Below are 17,289 nucleotides of genomic sequence, written 5' to 3'. Positions count from 1 at the left end.
ATCAATATGTTTGTCCCTGGAACAAAAAAAAACATACCACAAATTCTATCAGTGAACACAACCACGCGGTAATTAACACATATTACACTAGAACAAGGATAAATAATGGCATCATTGTCAGTCATCACAGTTCAGTGAGACAGCTATCACAATTGGCACTAAAATATAGCAACCATAGCTTCTTTAAGTGTTAATTTTTGGTTTTAAAAGGGTCTATCTATCTAATGGTTCTCAGCTTAATCTGAGTGTTTCTTAGTTTTTGACTACTTGGTTAGTTTAACTTTTTCTTTCTTTTTACCTCAACTAAGAATCACCCTCCTCTGCACATCTCAACCCTCTCCCACTTTTTCTCCAAACTGCTCAACTCAACACCGCCTACAGACTATTTGAACTTGATGGGCATGTCATGCTTTCAAACTAGCTGCACAAGCACACATGAATGACCTCTTTTTAAGTTTCAAAGACACATGAAAGGTACTTCAGTGTCTGGTGTGTGCAGTCTTATCTGCTCAGTGTCCTCTGTCACGCTGGTTAGCAGGATTGCTGCTGAAGCACTAAACTGCTGTGAACTAAATAGTTACACTGAACTCACACTGCAGCCATGCAGCAGTTGAATTTTATTTCAATTCAGTTGTATTTAATATAGCACCAAATCTAAGCAGCAAAATTAAGGGAAGATGCAGGGTCAACTGATCCAACCCTATATGCTCTATCAAAAAGGAAAATTTGAAGCCTAATCTTAAAGTAGCTCCCAAATTTGTCTCCTGAATCTGGTTTGGATTAGTATAAGTTATTGTGGAACTGTATCAGCTGAGAGGGCAAAGTGACTTTACTTGGTGGGCCGGACCCCCGATGCCCATCCACTAGCTCAAACTGAGCTGTCTTTCTGATGTACTCATTTCTAACCTTTTCCATCCTGCTCACTCCCAACGAAAATCTTAGCATCTTCAACTCTGCCACCTGCCTTTCTGTCAGTGCTACCGTCTCCAAACATACATGACAGCAGGCGTCATTACCAGCTTGTAAAGCTCCTCTTTCGCTCTTGTTGTTATCCTTCTATCACAAATCACCACCGACAATCATCTCCTCCCACTCAACCCCACCTGTACTCTTCTTCACTGCGTGTTGTTTTGGATGGCTGACCACAGGTATTTAAAATCATAAACCTTCACCCTCTCTACTCCTTGCATCTTTACTTTTCTACCTGTTGCCCTCTCCTTCACACACATGTATTCTGTCTTTGTTTCTACTGACTTCTCTCTTGAGCATAACTTCACCTCTCCAGGCTCGCTACAGAAACGTTAAGCCCAAAATCCACCACTTTAAACTTTAATACAAGCACTTAAGAGACTTTCATTTCACTTGAATAGGGACTTCAACACTGTACCCTTGGGTTAACGGTTTGATACTCTACCATCTAAGCTATCCAGGGTCTGTAGCAGTTGCCTCTACCTTGTTCATCCTGGTGTTTCAAACCTAAACCAAAGATCATAGGCTAATTCAAGCAGGGGGAGGATATTTGTAAAAATAAATCAATAAATAAAATACAAAAAAGGAGATTTGTTTTTATTAAATTTTGTTAAGTGGCACAGTCCATCAGTAGTGAGTCCTTAGTGAAAGTCTTAAAAATGAAAATAAAAGTTAAATAAAAATAACTAAATACAGAATAAATGCTATATTTGTATAAAAACTCCAACATAATTATTTGTGAAAAGGCTACATTAAGCTTCCGATAAAAAAAAAAAAACATTTATATGATGGCAAACTATTTCACGAAGTAACAATAAAACTGTTGGTACTTAATAGAGGGTTCAAGTTAGTGGGTCAAACTCACCACCACTGCGCATGCTCAGATCTAGTTCGACGCCACCTGAGCATCAATTAGCAGGTTGACGGAGACTTTTAGTAAGTCAGTTTCTATGGAACTCCAAAGTGTTCAAAATTAAATAAATAAATAGGTCAAGATGAAATAAATAACTATGTGAATAAATAAGACACAGATATGTAATGTGAGAATGATATTGTGAAATAATGGAACACATTTTGAAAACAATGCTCATTATTGTGAAACATATTACATTCTCGAGCCAGAACAAAAAGGATTTTCGTTAATATTTACAATTTGTTCATGGAGTTGACTGTTGTAAATACCCTAGAGTGTAACTTAAAGAGTGCAGTTAGCCCTCCGCGCCACCAGAGACCGCTAGTGAAGTTCGTTTTTTCTTAACTAGAAACGTAAAAACATTAACTCTGCTAAATTAAATCTCTGTTTCGTTAGTGAAAATAGCACTTGTATTTAACGTAATGGGCGTGAGTTTTATAACATTAATATTGTTAAATTAAGTGTACTACTTGTTTTTTGCTTTTCTGCTTCCTATTGGACGGAAGAGTACCACGTTTCCGAACCGTGAGTGAGGGAGACGGTGCGGGGAGTGACTCCGTCTGCTCCGACGTATTCCCGGCATCGCTTCTCGGCCTTTTGGCTAAGATCAAGTGTAGTATCTGTTCTTATCAGTTTAATATCTGATACGTCCCCTACCCGGGGACCATATATTAAATTGATTTTTGGAACAGGGAGATGGAATAGGGGCTTGCTCCGTCCACTCCACGCATCGACCTGGTATTGCAGTATCTCCAGGAACGGTGCACCCCCCCTAAACATGTGGAAAAATATTGAAAGTTTGTCCAGGTGGTCACAGCACCAGAATAACTGAGACCCCTTATGGTTTCTTGTTGCTGATTACCAATTTGGAATGTTAGATTCCAAATTATTATATTAAGTTGCAACACAACAATGATGCAAACACATAGTTGCTGCAGACAAAGCAGCACACAAAAAAATTGTATCTTGGTAGATTTTAAAAAAATTTATTTAATGAGATTTTCCAATGCCTGACTAAAGCTGGCAAGGAAACAAATTGTCTGCAGTTCGTGGAAAATTGTTTATTTATCCATCTACAGTGGGAAACAAAACCACATCTACATTTATTGTCTTTAAGTCTTCTATTGATCATTTTCCAATATCCGTTTCTATATATTGCCACATTTATTTCAGTAGAAACAGAAAGCAGCTTGTGATTTAGAGCTATTTCTCATATTTTGTAGGCTTTGTAATATATTATATTATTTAATTAGTTCAGTCTGTTACTGTTATCCTCCTGGAGCAACTGTAACCCACACAATTTCCTTAAGGATTATTAAAGTATTCTGATTAGAGAAGAAAAAGGTGCAATGCTGGTGGATAATATTTTTATTTTGCTTGCAGTAAATATTTTTATTTTATTTAACCTTCATTTATACAGCTAGTTCCAGTGAGACTAAATGTCTTATTTACAGTAGTCCAGTCTGCTTCTTAACCATCTATTATTTTCTCAAGTAGAACCTGGGTCGTCTTTATGTGTTTCACTGAATGTGCCTGAGAGAGAAAATGTTAGACCCTAGTACGTGTCTGCCTGTGTCCAGTGACGTATAACAATCTCTTGCTATGAAAACTGTTCTGTTGTTCATGAAATAAGTGGCTGTGTCACCCAGCAGCTCTCTGTGGGCTGTGGGTTTGGTCTTTATGTATATGTTTATTATCCAAAGCGCTTTTCTCTTAAAGTTGGCTCATTCCTTGGTAATCTGACTATGACTATATCAGCTGCATCTATTGGGTTATTTTGGTAATAGATTGATCTATTGATGTTTTTTTTTTACCCATCATCTGTTTCATTTTTCTAAAAAGACCCCCAAACCTTTTGTATTTACGTGACATCTGAAATTGTAATTTTTTAAAGAAAATATTTTCTTAGCTGCCAAAATATATAAATGCGCTCAAGTAAAGTCAAAGCCAAATAAAGTAAGATAAATATGCAATCTAAAATAAGATATAAAAAATGAATCTTTACTGTCTTCGTGGAAGGCTTTGTGATTTTTGTTCATGCGTCTGCTTGTTTAAGTGTGCAGTGAATTTCTGTCTGTAAGCCTTTAAAGGAGAATGTGGTGCCTGCAATGCAGCGATGCGAGTATATCAGCAGTCTGAAGTTTGCCTTTGATGCAAAGTTTTTATGCTGCTGCAAACAAGATGTTATGATGGTGTAGACATTAATTAATATTAATAATAATTTAGTGTCCAACGTAACGTCACTGTTGCTGTGGTGATGTCAGTGCTTCTTTTCAAAACTGGGCCCTGTGTTTGCTTAATATTGTCAGACTTTTTATTCACACGCTGCTCCTAAATCCCTTTGTATCGCAGGTCTGCTTTTAGTCGCAAATGCATGTGAAATGCATGCGTTTACATCCTTGAACACATCGGCAGGCTACAGAGCTGGGCATTAAATGAAGCCGCGAAGCAAAGACTGTGTTGAGGATTGTTTATAATCCAATTTTTCAAAATACTTGATGAATCGCTGCAGCCCTATTTCGCTGTAAGAAGTGTAATTCTTGCAAAATGCATGCATTGAAGTAACATTTAAAGTAAGAAAAGGCTTCGGCTCTTCTGTAATAGGTTTTGTATTTGATTTTGGATCTGGACAGTTACTGAGGGTCGCCTGTGAGACGAGGGAGAATAGTAGGAAATATTGATCCAGCTATCACCCCCTCATCGTCTTGTTTCCTGTCACTGCAAAAGTGGACAGGAATGCTGCTCTGCAGAATGTCCGATGTAGTTCCAGATATCTGGCTGATAGCAGCATCTCATCTTGACCATTTGGTGCCATTTGTTTTTCTCTGCAGCTGTCGTGTATTTCACCAAGCATGACATTTATATTTGTTAGTTCAGGTGTACCACATACTTCTCTTCCACTGGCTGGGATGTCCTCTCTAAGAAGGAGAAGCATACTTCTGCAGTCATGGCAGTCCAGGCTTTGTTATGTGCAGAAGGGCCTAAACTCAACTCCAGCTGCAGCATTTGTTCTTGGTCCCTGTGAGCTGCAGGGAGCTCATGCGGTGGACTCGTCCTTAATCTGTGTTTTCTGATAGGTCAGTCGATCTTGTCTTTCTCACTGTTATCACTGGTCAAGGTGAACATTCAGGGTACGGCAAACTTACAACCAGAGAGGAAATGCCCAAAGTATGTGACTGGCTGCAGACTTTTAAAAATGGAATCGCATTGAGTAATCAGATGGCAAGAGCGAGCGTCAGCCAAGAGCAATTAGAAATTGAATGCAGACAGATGTGAATGAATCTCCAATAAAAGCAGTGACAGGTTCAAATACTTTTGTTTGACCTATTGAGTCAAACAATGAGAGTCAAATATTGAGAGGAGTCTGAAGCTGCAGAATGTAGTTTGAAATCATTAAAGTGAGTGTTCCTACTCCGGGACAGTAGGGGGCAGCAGCAGGAGCAGAGTGAACTGTTCAGCAGCAGAGAGCAAAGGAACAGGAAGTGGTTGTGCTGTTAGCAGAAAACGTGTGCGCTTTATGCGTTTTTTCCTTTTTTCTAAACATCAGACGTGAATCAAACAGTTTTCAGCTGCAGTTTGATTTAACTTGGAGTTACTTGAACTTCCTGTTGGTTTGTTGGTGGATTTAAGGAGGTTAAATGGATGAAAAAAGGTGATCTTTCAGTTAGCTTTTGTTGTGCAGATGCAGCAATGCATGATGGGAAAGACTCCCCGTATATTTTAAACTCAACCTGATGTGGCTCTGTTGGAAGCTCCTTCCTGTGTATATAAATAGTGTGTAGTCCCAGCCTCCTGCAGGCTGTGTTTGTGTTGATTGTGAGATTGTGAGCACCGTGAGTGTGCAGGGTTTGTGTGTGAAAGAGTCCCCCATGTGTGAGGTGAACAACTCATACTTACCTGGCAGGGGAGATACCATGATCAAGAAGGTGGTTCACCCAGGGCGAGGCTCAGCCATTGCACTCCGGTTGTGCTGACCCCTGCGAATTCCCCAAATGTGGGAATCTCGACTGCATAATTTCTGGTAGTGGGGGACTGCGTTCGCGCTCTCCCCTGATCACATGTTCAAAGAAAACAGAGGAAGCAGATACTGAGGCAGTGTCCTGCTGTTTATTAAGTCTCAGAAGTCTCCGTTGTTGTGTTATTTGAGGAAGATGTTAGTGAAAGCTTTGTGCTGCACAGTCTTTTCACTGAAGTCCTTTGTGCACTGTGGAGCACACTGTCACCTCCCGAGTGTTCATCCACTTAACAAACAGCAGCTTCTTTTCTAATCCAGGGCAGCTCGTCCCTCTCAGTCGTGTTAGGAAAGTCATTTTTGTCCATGTGCAGAAAGACAGCCTGTTTTTTCCCTTTTCTTTCCTCTAATGGTTCCACAGCAGCCAGCATGTGTGTTATGCAGATTGTGGAAGAGGGCAGGGCTGGTAGAACAGTTAGCCAAAGTGTAGCCACCACCGAGTAAAGAAAATGGTTTAAAGATCTATGACAGACGAGCAGCTCAGACCATAACTTATGTTGACCTCACTCTTTCCTGTGTACACAAAAAACTGTCATGTGTGACCCGGTGCCCAATCAGCTCGAACAAACCGTTTGTATTCACACTTTGTGGGCTTGTCCCTCATATACGACTTCATGCCACTGGTAGCCTTACATGCCACCATCCTTTAATCTGTGCAGATGTTTCTACAAGGCTGAAATGAGCTTTGCAGGTAGTGTAATGTGATCATAGAGTGGATGTTCAGTCTGATCATGACAGAAACTCATCTTATTCCTTCTTTGCTGTCGTTTACACACAAGGAAGCTCTTAGAATATGTGTGTGCAATAAACAGTGTTGTTCCTACGCCGGGACAGTAGGGGGCAGCAGCAGGAGGAGAGTGAACTGTTCAGCAGCACATAACAAAGGAACAGGAAGTGGTTGTGCTGTTAGCAGAAAACGTGTGCGCTTTATGCGTTTTTTCCTTTTTTCTAAACATCAGACGTGAATCAAACAGTTTTCAGCTGCAGTTTGATTCAACTTGGAGTTACTTGAACTTCCTGTTGGTTTGTTGGTGGATTTAAGGAGGTTAAATGGATGAAAAAAGGTGATCTTTCAGTTAGCTTTTGTTGTGCAGATGCAGCAATGCATGATGGGAAAGACTCCCCGTATATTTTAAACGAAATAACCTGATGTGGCTCTGTTGGAAGCTCCTTCCTGTGTATATAAATAGTGTGTAGTCCCAGCCTCCTGCAGGCTGTGTTTGTGTTGATTGTGAGATTGTGAGCACCGTGAGTGTGCAGGGTTTGTGTGTGAAAGAGTCCTCCATGTGTGAGGTGAACAACTCATACTTACCTGGCAGGGGAGATACCATGATCAAGAAGGTGGTTCACCCAGGGCGAGGCTCAGCCATTGCACTCCGGTTGTGCTGACCCCTGCGAATTCCCCAAATGTGGGAATCTCGACTGCATAATTTCTGGTAGTGGGGGACTGCGTTCGCGCTCTCCCCTGATCACATGTTCAAAGGAAATAGAAGAAACAGATATAATAATGTCCTGGTGTTTATCAAGTCTCTGAAAGCTTACTTACAATATACTTACCTGGCAGGGGAGATACCATGATCACGACGGTGGTTCACCGAGACCCACCATGGCGACATCGACTGCTAATATGACAGGTTCCAGGAGGAATGCTGTGCGTTTTGAGATAAGATAAGATAAGATCACCTTTATTAGTCCCACACGTGGGAAATTTGTTTTGTCACAGCAGGAAGTGGACAGTGCAAAAGTTATGAGGCAAAAATTAGAATACAATAAGAATAAATACAGTACACAACTGTACAGAATAGAATAAAATAAAATACTATATACAGTAGAATAAAATAAAATAAATATACAATAAGATAAAAATAGAATACAAATACAAATACTATATACAACTGAGTAAAAATACAACGATGACAGAAAGGATTATTGCACTTAGTATTATTGCATATGTATGGATGTGTGTGCTTGATCGGTTAAAGTCTTTATTATGGAATAATAATAAATGCAGCATCTAAATAATAGATGCAGTTCAGCAGGATTGTCATCCAGAAGGAATTGGGATTTTCTCCAACGGAGATCAACTACATTTTCGGCTTGCCTTGAAAGAAAAGTTATGAGGTGATGTTTGCCACCAATACGTTCTTTGAATCATGTATTGACAAGTTTAATAGACTTAAACAATCAAGACCTCAGCTGGAGAATATTAAGATGACACCGTTATCAGGCAGAGAACCCAAAGCTGTGACAGTGATCATGCATTCGGAATATGTGAGAGTGGAAGATATTAAGACCTGGTTGTCCTTTAAATGTGCGGTGACGAGAGGTTTGGACTTAAAAGACGAAGATGGTATCCGAACCGGAGCATATCGTTTCTATGTTCACCTGCATAGAGATGAGAACTCACCTCCCCCAATTAGGGGCAATCAGAGGATATGTTTTCTACCCCAGGCAACCCAAGACATGTCGTAAATGTGGCAGCAACGACCATCTAGCCGCAGAGTGCGACAGTGTGGTTTGTAAAAACTGTAACAGTGACGAGCACATTGCAAGGGAATGCCCCTTCCCAAGGAAATGTAACCTTTGCAGGGGAGAAGGACATACCTTTAGGGCATGTCCCCAATCCTATGCAAACAGGGTGAAAAGACCACAGCTGCAGCAATTAGAGGAGATACCAATGCTAACTGGAGGAGGTCCGCAAGTTGATGAAGATGTAAGTAACGACCAAGCCAACGAGCTCCAGCAGGAAGTGGTTGAGGGCCAAACGACCTACAGCTGGGGTGGGGAATGAGTAGATGACCAGCCCTCTCAAATAACTACACACGAGGATTCAACGACAGTGGTGACAGGGAAGACCACAGGGTTAACGGACGGGAATGAACAACTACTAAAGACGCAAAGAGTGCCTACAACTAATCCTGACGTGCATGTATCTCAATTAGAAATGGAAACCAAGATTCAGGAGGGAATGGCATCTCTCTAAGGCACCCAAATTCTTACGCGGCCGTCAACATCCAAAGAGTGCAGAGACCTGCTTGATCTCATGTTCCCTGATCTTTCAACGGTTCAGTCCAAACACATTATCACCCTAGAAGAGGGAGGTTTTTCGTTACCTCCTTGTGACATCGAAGATAACACAACTACCCCCTCTGAATTGTCGCTACAAGTAGGCCTTTGTGCAGCGCCGACCTCACATAAACGACAGATAAATACCTCAACAGAGTCTTCTACTGGAAACCTTGATTTGGAAATTCAGGGCTATACAGACCCCTCGCCAATACCCCCGCTTGAAGAACAAGTCCCGACACCTACCCAGGGAGCTGCTCAGGAAAACAGGAGGAAAGCAACGATGAGAGAGCACCGACTTCGGTGTGGTTTCCACGGAAGAAGAAAAAGAAGGTAAAGCTATAGTAGAACTCTCAATAATAAAGTTTTTCAGAGTACAATGACCACCCCCCTTTAGAACCAACATAAATACATTTCACGGATCTACGATTAATACAAGAGGGTTGAATGATGCAGTGAAATGCCAATCTGTTTTTAGTGTATTACATGAAACGGGTGGGGACAAGAATGTGCCCTACCCTTTATGGACAATTACGCGAAGTTCGCAAAACGATGGACATATGGACAATCCTTTTGGTCAGGGGATAACCAAAATCGAATGTCTGGTGTGGGGTTTTTGTTTAATAATAAAACCATCAACATAGAAAATGTGGAAGTTGTGGTGGATGGGAGAGCTTTACTTATTGACGTAGAGAAAAACGGGAGTAAATTTAGGATTATTAATGTTTATGGACATACAGATATGAAAGAACGGACTGCATTATTTCAAACATTACAACCCTTTCTTTGTAATAGACGACAGATACTAACTGTACACCGGAAACGAGTGCAAGCCAGGGGGCGAGTTCAACAGTTAAGAAAGACTCAAGTACTTGTGCATTAGAAAATTTGATCAGTGATGGTAATCTGAAAGATGTGTTTAGATCTCTTAACCCTACAGACCCAGGACACACCTGGTCCAATAAGAAGACAGCTTCACGGATTTTTTGTTTGCCAGCAAAGGCGTAACGCCTCTGTCATGTAAGGTGGAACCAGTACCCTTTTCCGATCACCATAAGGTAACGTGTAGATTTAGCATTCAAACTCCCTTTCAACCGTGTCCGGGGCCATGGAAATTAAACCTGAATTTATTAATGGAAGGGAAAGTGGTGGGAAGATATAAACTCAAATTGCAACAATGGGCCTCTTTACAACCGCTATACGATTCGGTAGGTGAGTGGTGGGAGAGTATAAAGACTAGGACTCCAGTATTTTTCAGTTTAGAAGGAACAAAGCGGGCAAAGACGAGTAGACAATGGCTATTAAGAAAGCAGGGAAAATTACAAAGGTATTACAACCTCCTTAATCTAGGTTTTGATGTAAGTGAGGAGATTATGAACCTGAAAAAGGAAATGATGGTAGTGTTAAATGAGAAAAGCAAAGGAGTATTAATAAGGAGTAGGGTTAAACATATGGAAGAAAATGAAAATTGCACAAGATATTTTTTTAGGAAATTGTACAAATCTAAACCCGTTATGGACTGCCTGATTAATGGGGGAGGGAAAGAAGTGGAAAGCACCCAAGAAATTCTAGAGGCAACACACTCCTTTTACGCCAATTTGTACAAAGAGCAAAGTATTGATGAAGTGATTGTGGAATCCTTTATCTCCAAGTTAACACAAAGATTAGATTCAGATGACAGAACAGTGTTAGATGAAGATATAATGCTAGATGAAATCACAAGAGCTATGATAAGTATGCAAGATAACAAGACGCCAGGTTTGGATGGCTTGCCTAAGGAATATTATCAGGCCTTTTGGGAACAACTCAGTCCTTCGTTGTGCTCTGTCTATAAAGAAGTGTGGGATAAAGGCGTATGGTCGGTGTCCATGAATACAGGGGTGATTTCCTTGTTGTGGAAAAAGGGCTCTAAAAAAGATTTAAGAAATTGGAGACCCCTGACATTGTTAGGTGTAGACATCAAGATTTTAGCTAAAGCCCTTTTTTTTTTTTCCGGTTGCAGGCAGTAGTGCCTAAGTTAATTGGAGTGGAACAAACATGCGGGATACAAGGGCGTAGGATGACAGATAGTTTAGCGGTTATAAGGGACAGTTACCTTTATAGCCTAGAGTGGAATATCCCCCTTTGTGTGTTAGGCCTGGATTTAGAAAAGGCCTTTGACAACGTCAGTCACGTCTTTCTGATGAAAGTTCTTGATAGTTTAGGATTTGGGGAAGGTTTTAGGAGATGGATCCGGGTGTTATATACTGGTTGTAGTAGTGTTGTGGTTGTGAATGGGGCACAGACCGCTACGGTCCCAGTGAAATCTGGAGTAAGGCAGGGATGTCCCTTGTCCCCTATTTTGTTTATATTGGTGATGGAGCCACTGGCATGCGCATTAAGATTAAATGAGTCAATTAAAGGGCTGACCCCACCAGGTAGTGGGGGGTTGGAAGTTAAATTTTCTATGTACATGGATGACATGACTTTATTGCTTACGGATAACAAGTCAATAGATGTAAACCTGGCAGTTTGTGAAGCCTTTACGGCAGCTTCAGGGATGAGAATCAATAAGGGTAAGAGTGAGGTGATTCATTTTAAGTGGCGGGAGATTAAGGAGAATTGGGGATTGAAAGAAAAATTTAAAACGCTGAAAATTTTAGGGGTGGAAATAGGAGAAAATATGCAAACTAAGAATTGGAATTCAAAACTACAGAAAATACAAGGGAAGCTGTTGAATTGGAAAGACAGGGAGCTTTCCTTTATAGGTATGGTTTTGGTGTTAAAGGCTGAAGTAATTGCATCTATAGCGTTCCTGGCAACTACACTACCAATCCCGTACAAAATATTAACCTCACTGAGGAAGGCTATGTTTCATTTCCTTTGGGGAGGCCAACATGAGAGATTGAAGAGAGAAACTATGTACAGACCGGTAGAAAAAGGGGGGAGAGCAGTCCCAGAAATTGCGTCTAAGCTTAATGCGATGTTTATCGCTCCAGTGCTTAAGGCATGCTTCAGTGACCCTAAAGATAAGATTTGGCCATATTTTACAAGGTTTTGGGTGGGTTGGAGAGTGTTGCAGGCATGGGGTGTGCGCCTCCCCCTTAGTGTGCCCTTCTCTGAACAATACCCCGCAGTTTATGATGTGGTGATTCAATCGTTGAAACAGTTCTCGACTCAGATTACACCTTGGGAGATAACTCGTGCCAACTTAGAGGAGATATTATTCCCGACAGTCAGTATGTCTCTGATAGGGAAACTCTGTGAAATCCATAGCAAAATAGCTTGGGGCAATGTTAATAACAAGTTACTGTTAAATTCCCATAAGGATTTAGCATGGCAAGCTGTTCAGGAATGTTTACCTACAAGAGCGTTTTTGGAAAAAGGGGAGTGCACGAGGAGTGCGCAGTGTCCAAGAAGGTGGTGTGGGGAAGATGAGACGGTTAGACATTTGTTTTGGGAATGCCCCTTCACTAAAAATGTATGGAGTTTATTAGGTCATTGGTTGAATGATTTGTGTAAAGAAGAGTTGACATACAAAAGCATAATGTATGGGTTTCTGAAAGTGAGTTGGGGGAGGGGGGAAAGTGTTGGTGGATAATAGTGAACTGTGTCAAAGATGCATTATGGAGGGCGAGAAATATTTGTGTGTTTAAAAGATATGAAATACCCGAAAGAGTTGTGATCAATTTTATGGTTTGTCTGTTAAAAGATTATATTATAAGAAATCTATTTGGAGAAAATGAAGAGAACAAGAGAAAGATATGGAAAGTGCCAAGAAAATATTTGAGTATCTGTATGTAGAACTAATGTGAAAGTATTTTTTTCCCCCTTTGTTCTGTTTTTCACTTTGTGGGTTTCCCCATTTGGGCCCCTTTGTATCTTGATGGTTTATTTATAAAGTGAATTGATGTAATTTTTTTTCTGAACAATAAAATCCTTTGAAAATTGAAAATTGAATTGAATTGGTTCACCCAGGGCGAGGCTCAGCCATTGCACTCCGGTTGTGCTGACCCCTGCGAATTCCCCAAATGTGGGAATCTCGACTGCATAATTTCTGGTAGTGGGGGACTGCGTTCGCACTCTCCCCTGATCACATGTTCAAAGAAAACAGAGAAAAATACATACCCAGGCAGTCAGGTTTATGGTATTCATTAAGTCTCAGGATTTCAACTTGAGCTTCATGTGGCTCATGTGCCGAACCACATGAGCGGATGTTATCACGCCAACGTGTTGAATGAAAATTACCATAAGAAGAAGCTTTAAGTTTGCCAACTTAAGTGTGCAGCTTTACTAGACACACAACAGAAAAATGCTTGGGCTAACATAGAACTGTGAGAACTGTGTGACCTGGTACATCTGTGACTGTTTTCAATGGGAATGAAACCACAAAAATTCAGTGTTGTGAGGAATCACTGTATTTCACAGAGGACTTGCTGATATGGAAAAAAAATCTTATTGTAGTTTTAAATTAGGACTGCAGCAATTCATCGAGTACGTTGATGATTCGATTATAACAGTATTTGCTTCGATGCTTCTTTCAGTGCCCGGCTCTGTAGCCTGCCAATGTGTTAAATGATGTAAATGCAAGCATTTCACACACATTTGCGACTAGAAACTGACCTGCAATACAAACATATTAAGGAGCAGCATGTGAATAAAAAGTTTGACAACATTAAGCAAACACAGGGCCCAGTTTTAAACCAAAACACTGATAACACAACAGCAGCAGTGACTGTTGTGTTAGTGGCCCACTTTAACTTGGAGCTGGAGTCGCTGCAAAGAGATGGAGCTGTTACTGGGACGGTGAAGTCAGTTGAGTAAAAGACCACTTTTCTGGCGTCCAAAACAGCAGCGCTGTTCCAATAATCACCAGTAAAACCATTACTGGGAAGAAACTAGCAGGCGTCTTTCATCAAAGCACCTGATCAACAAAATCCAACATTAAGAAAAGTGAACTCTTTTAGCTGCTTCATCCAGCGCCAATTGTGTTACACAGAAGAAAATCTGCAGTAAAGCTACAGAAGTAAGGCAACATCAAAATATGCATCTGAACAGAGAACTTGGTCCTAACTTTACCTGACCGGTTAAATTAAACACCTTGCTGATAGCTAAGCACATAAAAGGTTTAGTTATTTGTTTTTTGACAGGTGTTGTCTGCAGTTAAACTTTTAATGTAAAAAGAAAGCTTTAATGTGTGCTTGGATTCGATATATAAAGTCCAAGCACACACTATAAACTGAGAAACTTTTTATTTTTTATTTTATAAACAAATTAATGCTCAATTGGACTCTTTGCTGTAAGCTGGAGCCACATTTAACGAAATGGGGTTTTGTCCCTGTTGTTGTTGCTGGTTACAAACACTAGGTTGCTGTCATTGTCATTGTCAAAGTTCTATCATTTGTTTTGGAAAAGCTTAAATCCTCTGTTAGCCATTTATTGGTAATGTGAGTAAGTAGCCATACTTTGCGGACTGGTTTGTGTTTGCTGAACATTTGTTGATGAAACAGTGTTTGTAGATGGTTAAAAAGCCTGATGTTGGTATAAAATGGTTTGTTTTAGTTTATTTTTGTGCAGAACAATGCACATAGACTAGGATTGAGTGAGATTTCTAGTTGTTAGCAGGCGGTTAGTAGTGGAGTAGGAAAAAGTTTATTCGACATTGTGAACTCTGTTATCCTCTAGGAAACGTATCAGAACCACCTCTGCTTTAACCTGAGACTACGTCTACACTAACCCAGATAAATTGGAAAACTGTGTTTTCGTCTACAAACGCTCCACATCCACACTGAAAACGCTACATTCCTGTACTGTGCATGCGTGAAAAGTAATATGATTGAGCTGCGTCATTTCCATCTGCCGTTTATTTACTTTCCGGCTCTTTGAAAAGTTGCTGCAAAATGTTGAGGAAAAGTGCCAAGTTTTATCTGGAGCATGTACAAACTGATATGAATCTTTAATAGGGCTGTCAAAATTGAGAGCAAACAAAACAACTGCTGTAGAATTCAGTCCACCATCTTAGTTGACTTGGTCACATGACTGCATCGTATGACATCGTTTTCGAAAGCCTCCGTTTTCACAGTCCACACTGTGACACAAAAACAGTGATTTCAAATTTATCCACTTTCGAGAGCGTTTTCAAAAAACTCAGTTTTCCTTGACCAAAAATGCCGTCTCAGTGTGGACGGAAGGCCAAAGTGGAGAGAAAAAGATGCGTTTACAAACAAAAACGTATTAGTGTGGACATGGTCTGAGATGCAGACAATCCAGACTTGGGTTTACAGTCAAGAGACATCTTATGGGAAGCACAGAAACAGTTCATGAGTGAAGGGATAAGATGGGTTAATTTCAATATAGGTGGTTTACTCTTGCTATAAAGCGAGAGTAAACCAGACCCTGCAGGAACTCGCAGCACTCTTACATTTCTCCATCTTAAAAGTTTGTGGACAAGACACAGTTGGCACAACTCATGAAAAACAAAGAAAGACAACTTTGTAAACCAAAAACACAAACGTATCACTTCAAGTCAATATCCAGACCATCTGGAAAAGAACAGGAGGATGGCTAACTAAAGCCAGCCAGAATAAGTAGGCGATGAACTTATTAGATGGGGACCTCAAACAGAAAACCGGAAAAGGATGTGCTACTCAGAAGACTCATGTTTCTCATATCTCCACAGCAGCCTTCCATAGTTTATCTCAACACCGCTACAGAAACAGTAATAAAGATTAATAAAAGAACACTATCTGAAGCAAAGCAAATTGGGAAAACTGTTAAAGAGGCCCTCTACAGTGCAAGAATTCCTTTGTCCAACCTCAACATTAAAGAAAAGCCCATCACATCCCTGAGTAAAGGCCAAAACATCGACGTACTACCAGCTGACTGGAAAGGTGCATAATTCCTCAGTCCCAGCAACATTTATGAGGTCTTAAGGGAGACCTCACAAGCAGCTACAAAGTAATTAATTGCAAAAGTCATTAACAACCTCTAAGCGAATAAGCCCTTTACCACCCAACATACCACCGCCTTTATTCTGGAGATACTCAAAGTCCATATATCTGAGTGCACTGATCCACAAAGGAGGAGTCCTACTTTTAATAATAAAAACCACCAAACACCTCGTCACCATCTTGACTACACATGCCCCACATCAAAGACTCAGACTTCACCAATAAGGTGTGTAAGCTTACTCTACATGAAACCATAGCATCCTTTGATGTCATCTCACAGTTGTAAGCCTACAATTGAGCCAGTGCAGATGCAGTCCGAAAACGATTAAAGGGAGTCAACTCCTCACACGACAGGACTAGCTTTACCTCCAATCAGTATCCTGTTAGACGTTGTAAACATGCACGACAGACCCAGTGGCGTTGTGATAATTTTTACTTCTTTAATGACGGTTGCTGGACACACACAGCTGCAGCTGTCCCGCTGCCAGCTCAACATAACAACAACAACGTTAACTCAAAATCCAGGCTTTTAAGCCAGCGAGGCGTGATTGCAGATATATTATCGCCCCCCCCCCCCCCCCCCCCCCCCCCCCCACGCTGAAACCACATGGGCACTGGACGAACTGTTTGATATTATCGACCGGCAGGAAACGTTACAAAAAGCAAAAGGTAAAGGAAAGGAACACACACAGAAAGAAAGCTCTTAAAATGTGGTTATCCCAACTGGGCCTTCATCAAATTTGGGAAGCTGCACAGGAAAAAAGGTCAGACACCATCTAGGTAGAAACACAGTAACAGGTGGAACAATTTTCTCATCCCTTATGTAGCAGGTTTTTCAGAGAAATTCAGGAACTTTTTCACCAAGCATGACATCCCAGTGCACCACAGACCCTAGCCACACACTTGCACAAAAACTGATTCATGCCATGGACAAAACTCCCAACAAAACTGCTGTGCAGTGCAGCGAGGAGTCCTGAGTTCTAAATTGGAGAAACAAAGCAGTCACTTCATAAATGTAAGACACAACATAGAAGAGCCACTTCGATAGGACAATACTCAGCTATACAAAGAAGACAGGCCGTTCGAGAGAAAAGTGAACGACCATTATTGAACTGAGGGCGGGTGGTTTACAACACCAGCTATCAGCCACCTACAAGGCAGTCCTCTCAATCCTTCCCAGGCACTTCAACCCCCATTCACACCTTACCTCAGATAGCTATTGAAGCTATCTGAGGCTGTGTTTCACCTGTTGACCCCAGGATTAAAAATGACTCACACCTTTAACACCTTGGCTCTTGTGATGACTCACATTATAAACAGAATAATCATAATCATAGTCACAGGGGCGATCATGGCTCAAAGAGTTGGCAGTTCGTCTTGTAACCGGAACGTTGCCGGTT

General features: G+C 40.9%; 3 non-coding genes and 1 pseudogene across 3 annotated transcripts; all 4 read left to right on the top strand.

The window, feature by feature from the left end:
* Positions 1 to 2,463: 2,463 nt before the first annotated feature.
* LOC146560319 (U2 spliceosomal RNA) lies at positions 2,464 to 2,654 on the top strand. The gene has a single exon (XR_014888429.1). It is a non-coding gene; the product is annotated as a U2 spliceosomal RNA (small nuclear RNA).
* Positions 2,655 to 5,771: 3,117 nt separating this feature from the next.
* Positions 5,772 to 5,935, top strand: LOC146560318 (U1 spliceosomal RNA). Its single transcript, XR_014888433.1, has one exon. It is a non-coding gene; the product is annotated as a U1 spliceosomal RNA (small nuclear RNA).
* Positions 5,936 to 7,198: 1,263 nt separating this feature from the next.
* LOC146560317 (U1 spliceosomal RNA) lies at positions 7,199 to 7,362 on the top strand. Its single transcript, XR_014888422.1, has one exon. It is a non-coding gene; the product is annotated as a U1 spliceosomal RNA (small nuclear RNA).
* A 5,528-nt stretch (positions 7,363 to 12,890) lies between these two features.
* Positions 12,891 to 13,031, top strand: LOC146560316 (U1 spliceosomal RNA; annotated as a pseudogene).
* The last annotated feature ends 4,258 nt before the right edge of the window (positions 13,032 to 17,289 follow it).

This window comes from Mchenga conophoros, linkage group LG14 (genome assembly GCF_057382185.1).
Source record: "Mchenga conophoros isolate Kocher_MC1m ecotype Shallow Benthic linkage group LG14, M_conophoros_male_GT1.1, whole genome shotgun sequence".
In the NCBI taxonomy this organism is placed as follows: Eukaryota; Metazoa; Chordata; class Actinopteri; order Cichliformes; family Cichlidae; genus Mchenga; species Mchenga conophoros.
This window is presented reverse-complemented; position numbering and strand designations above follow the sequence as displayed.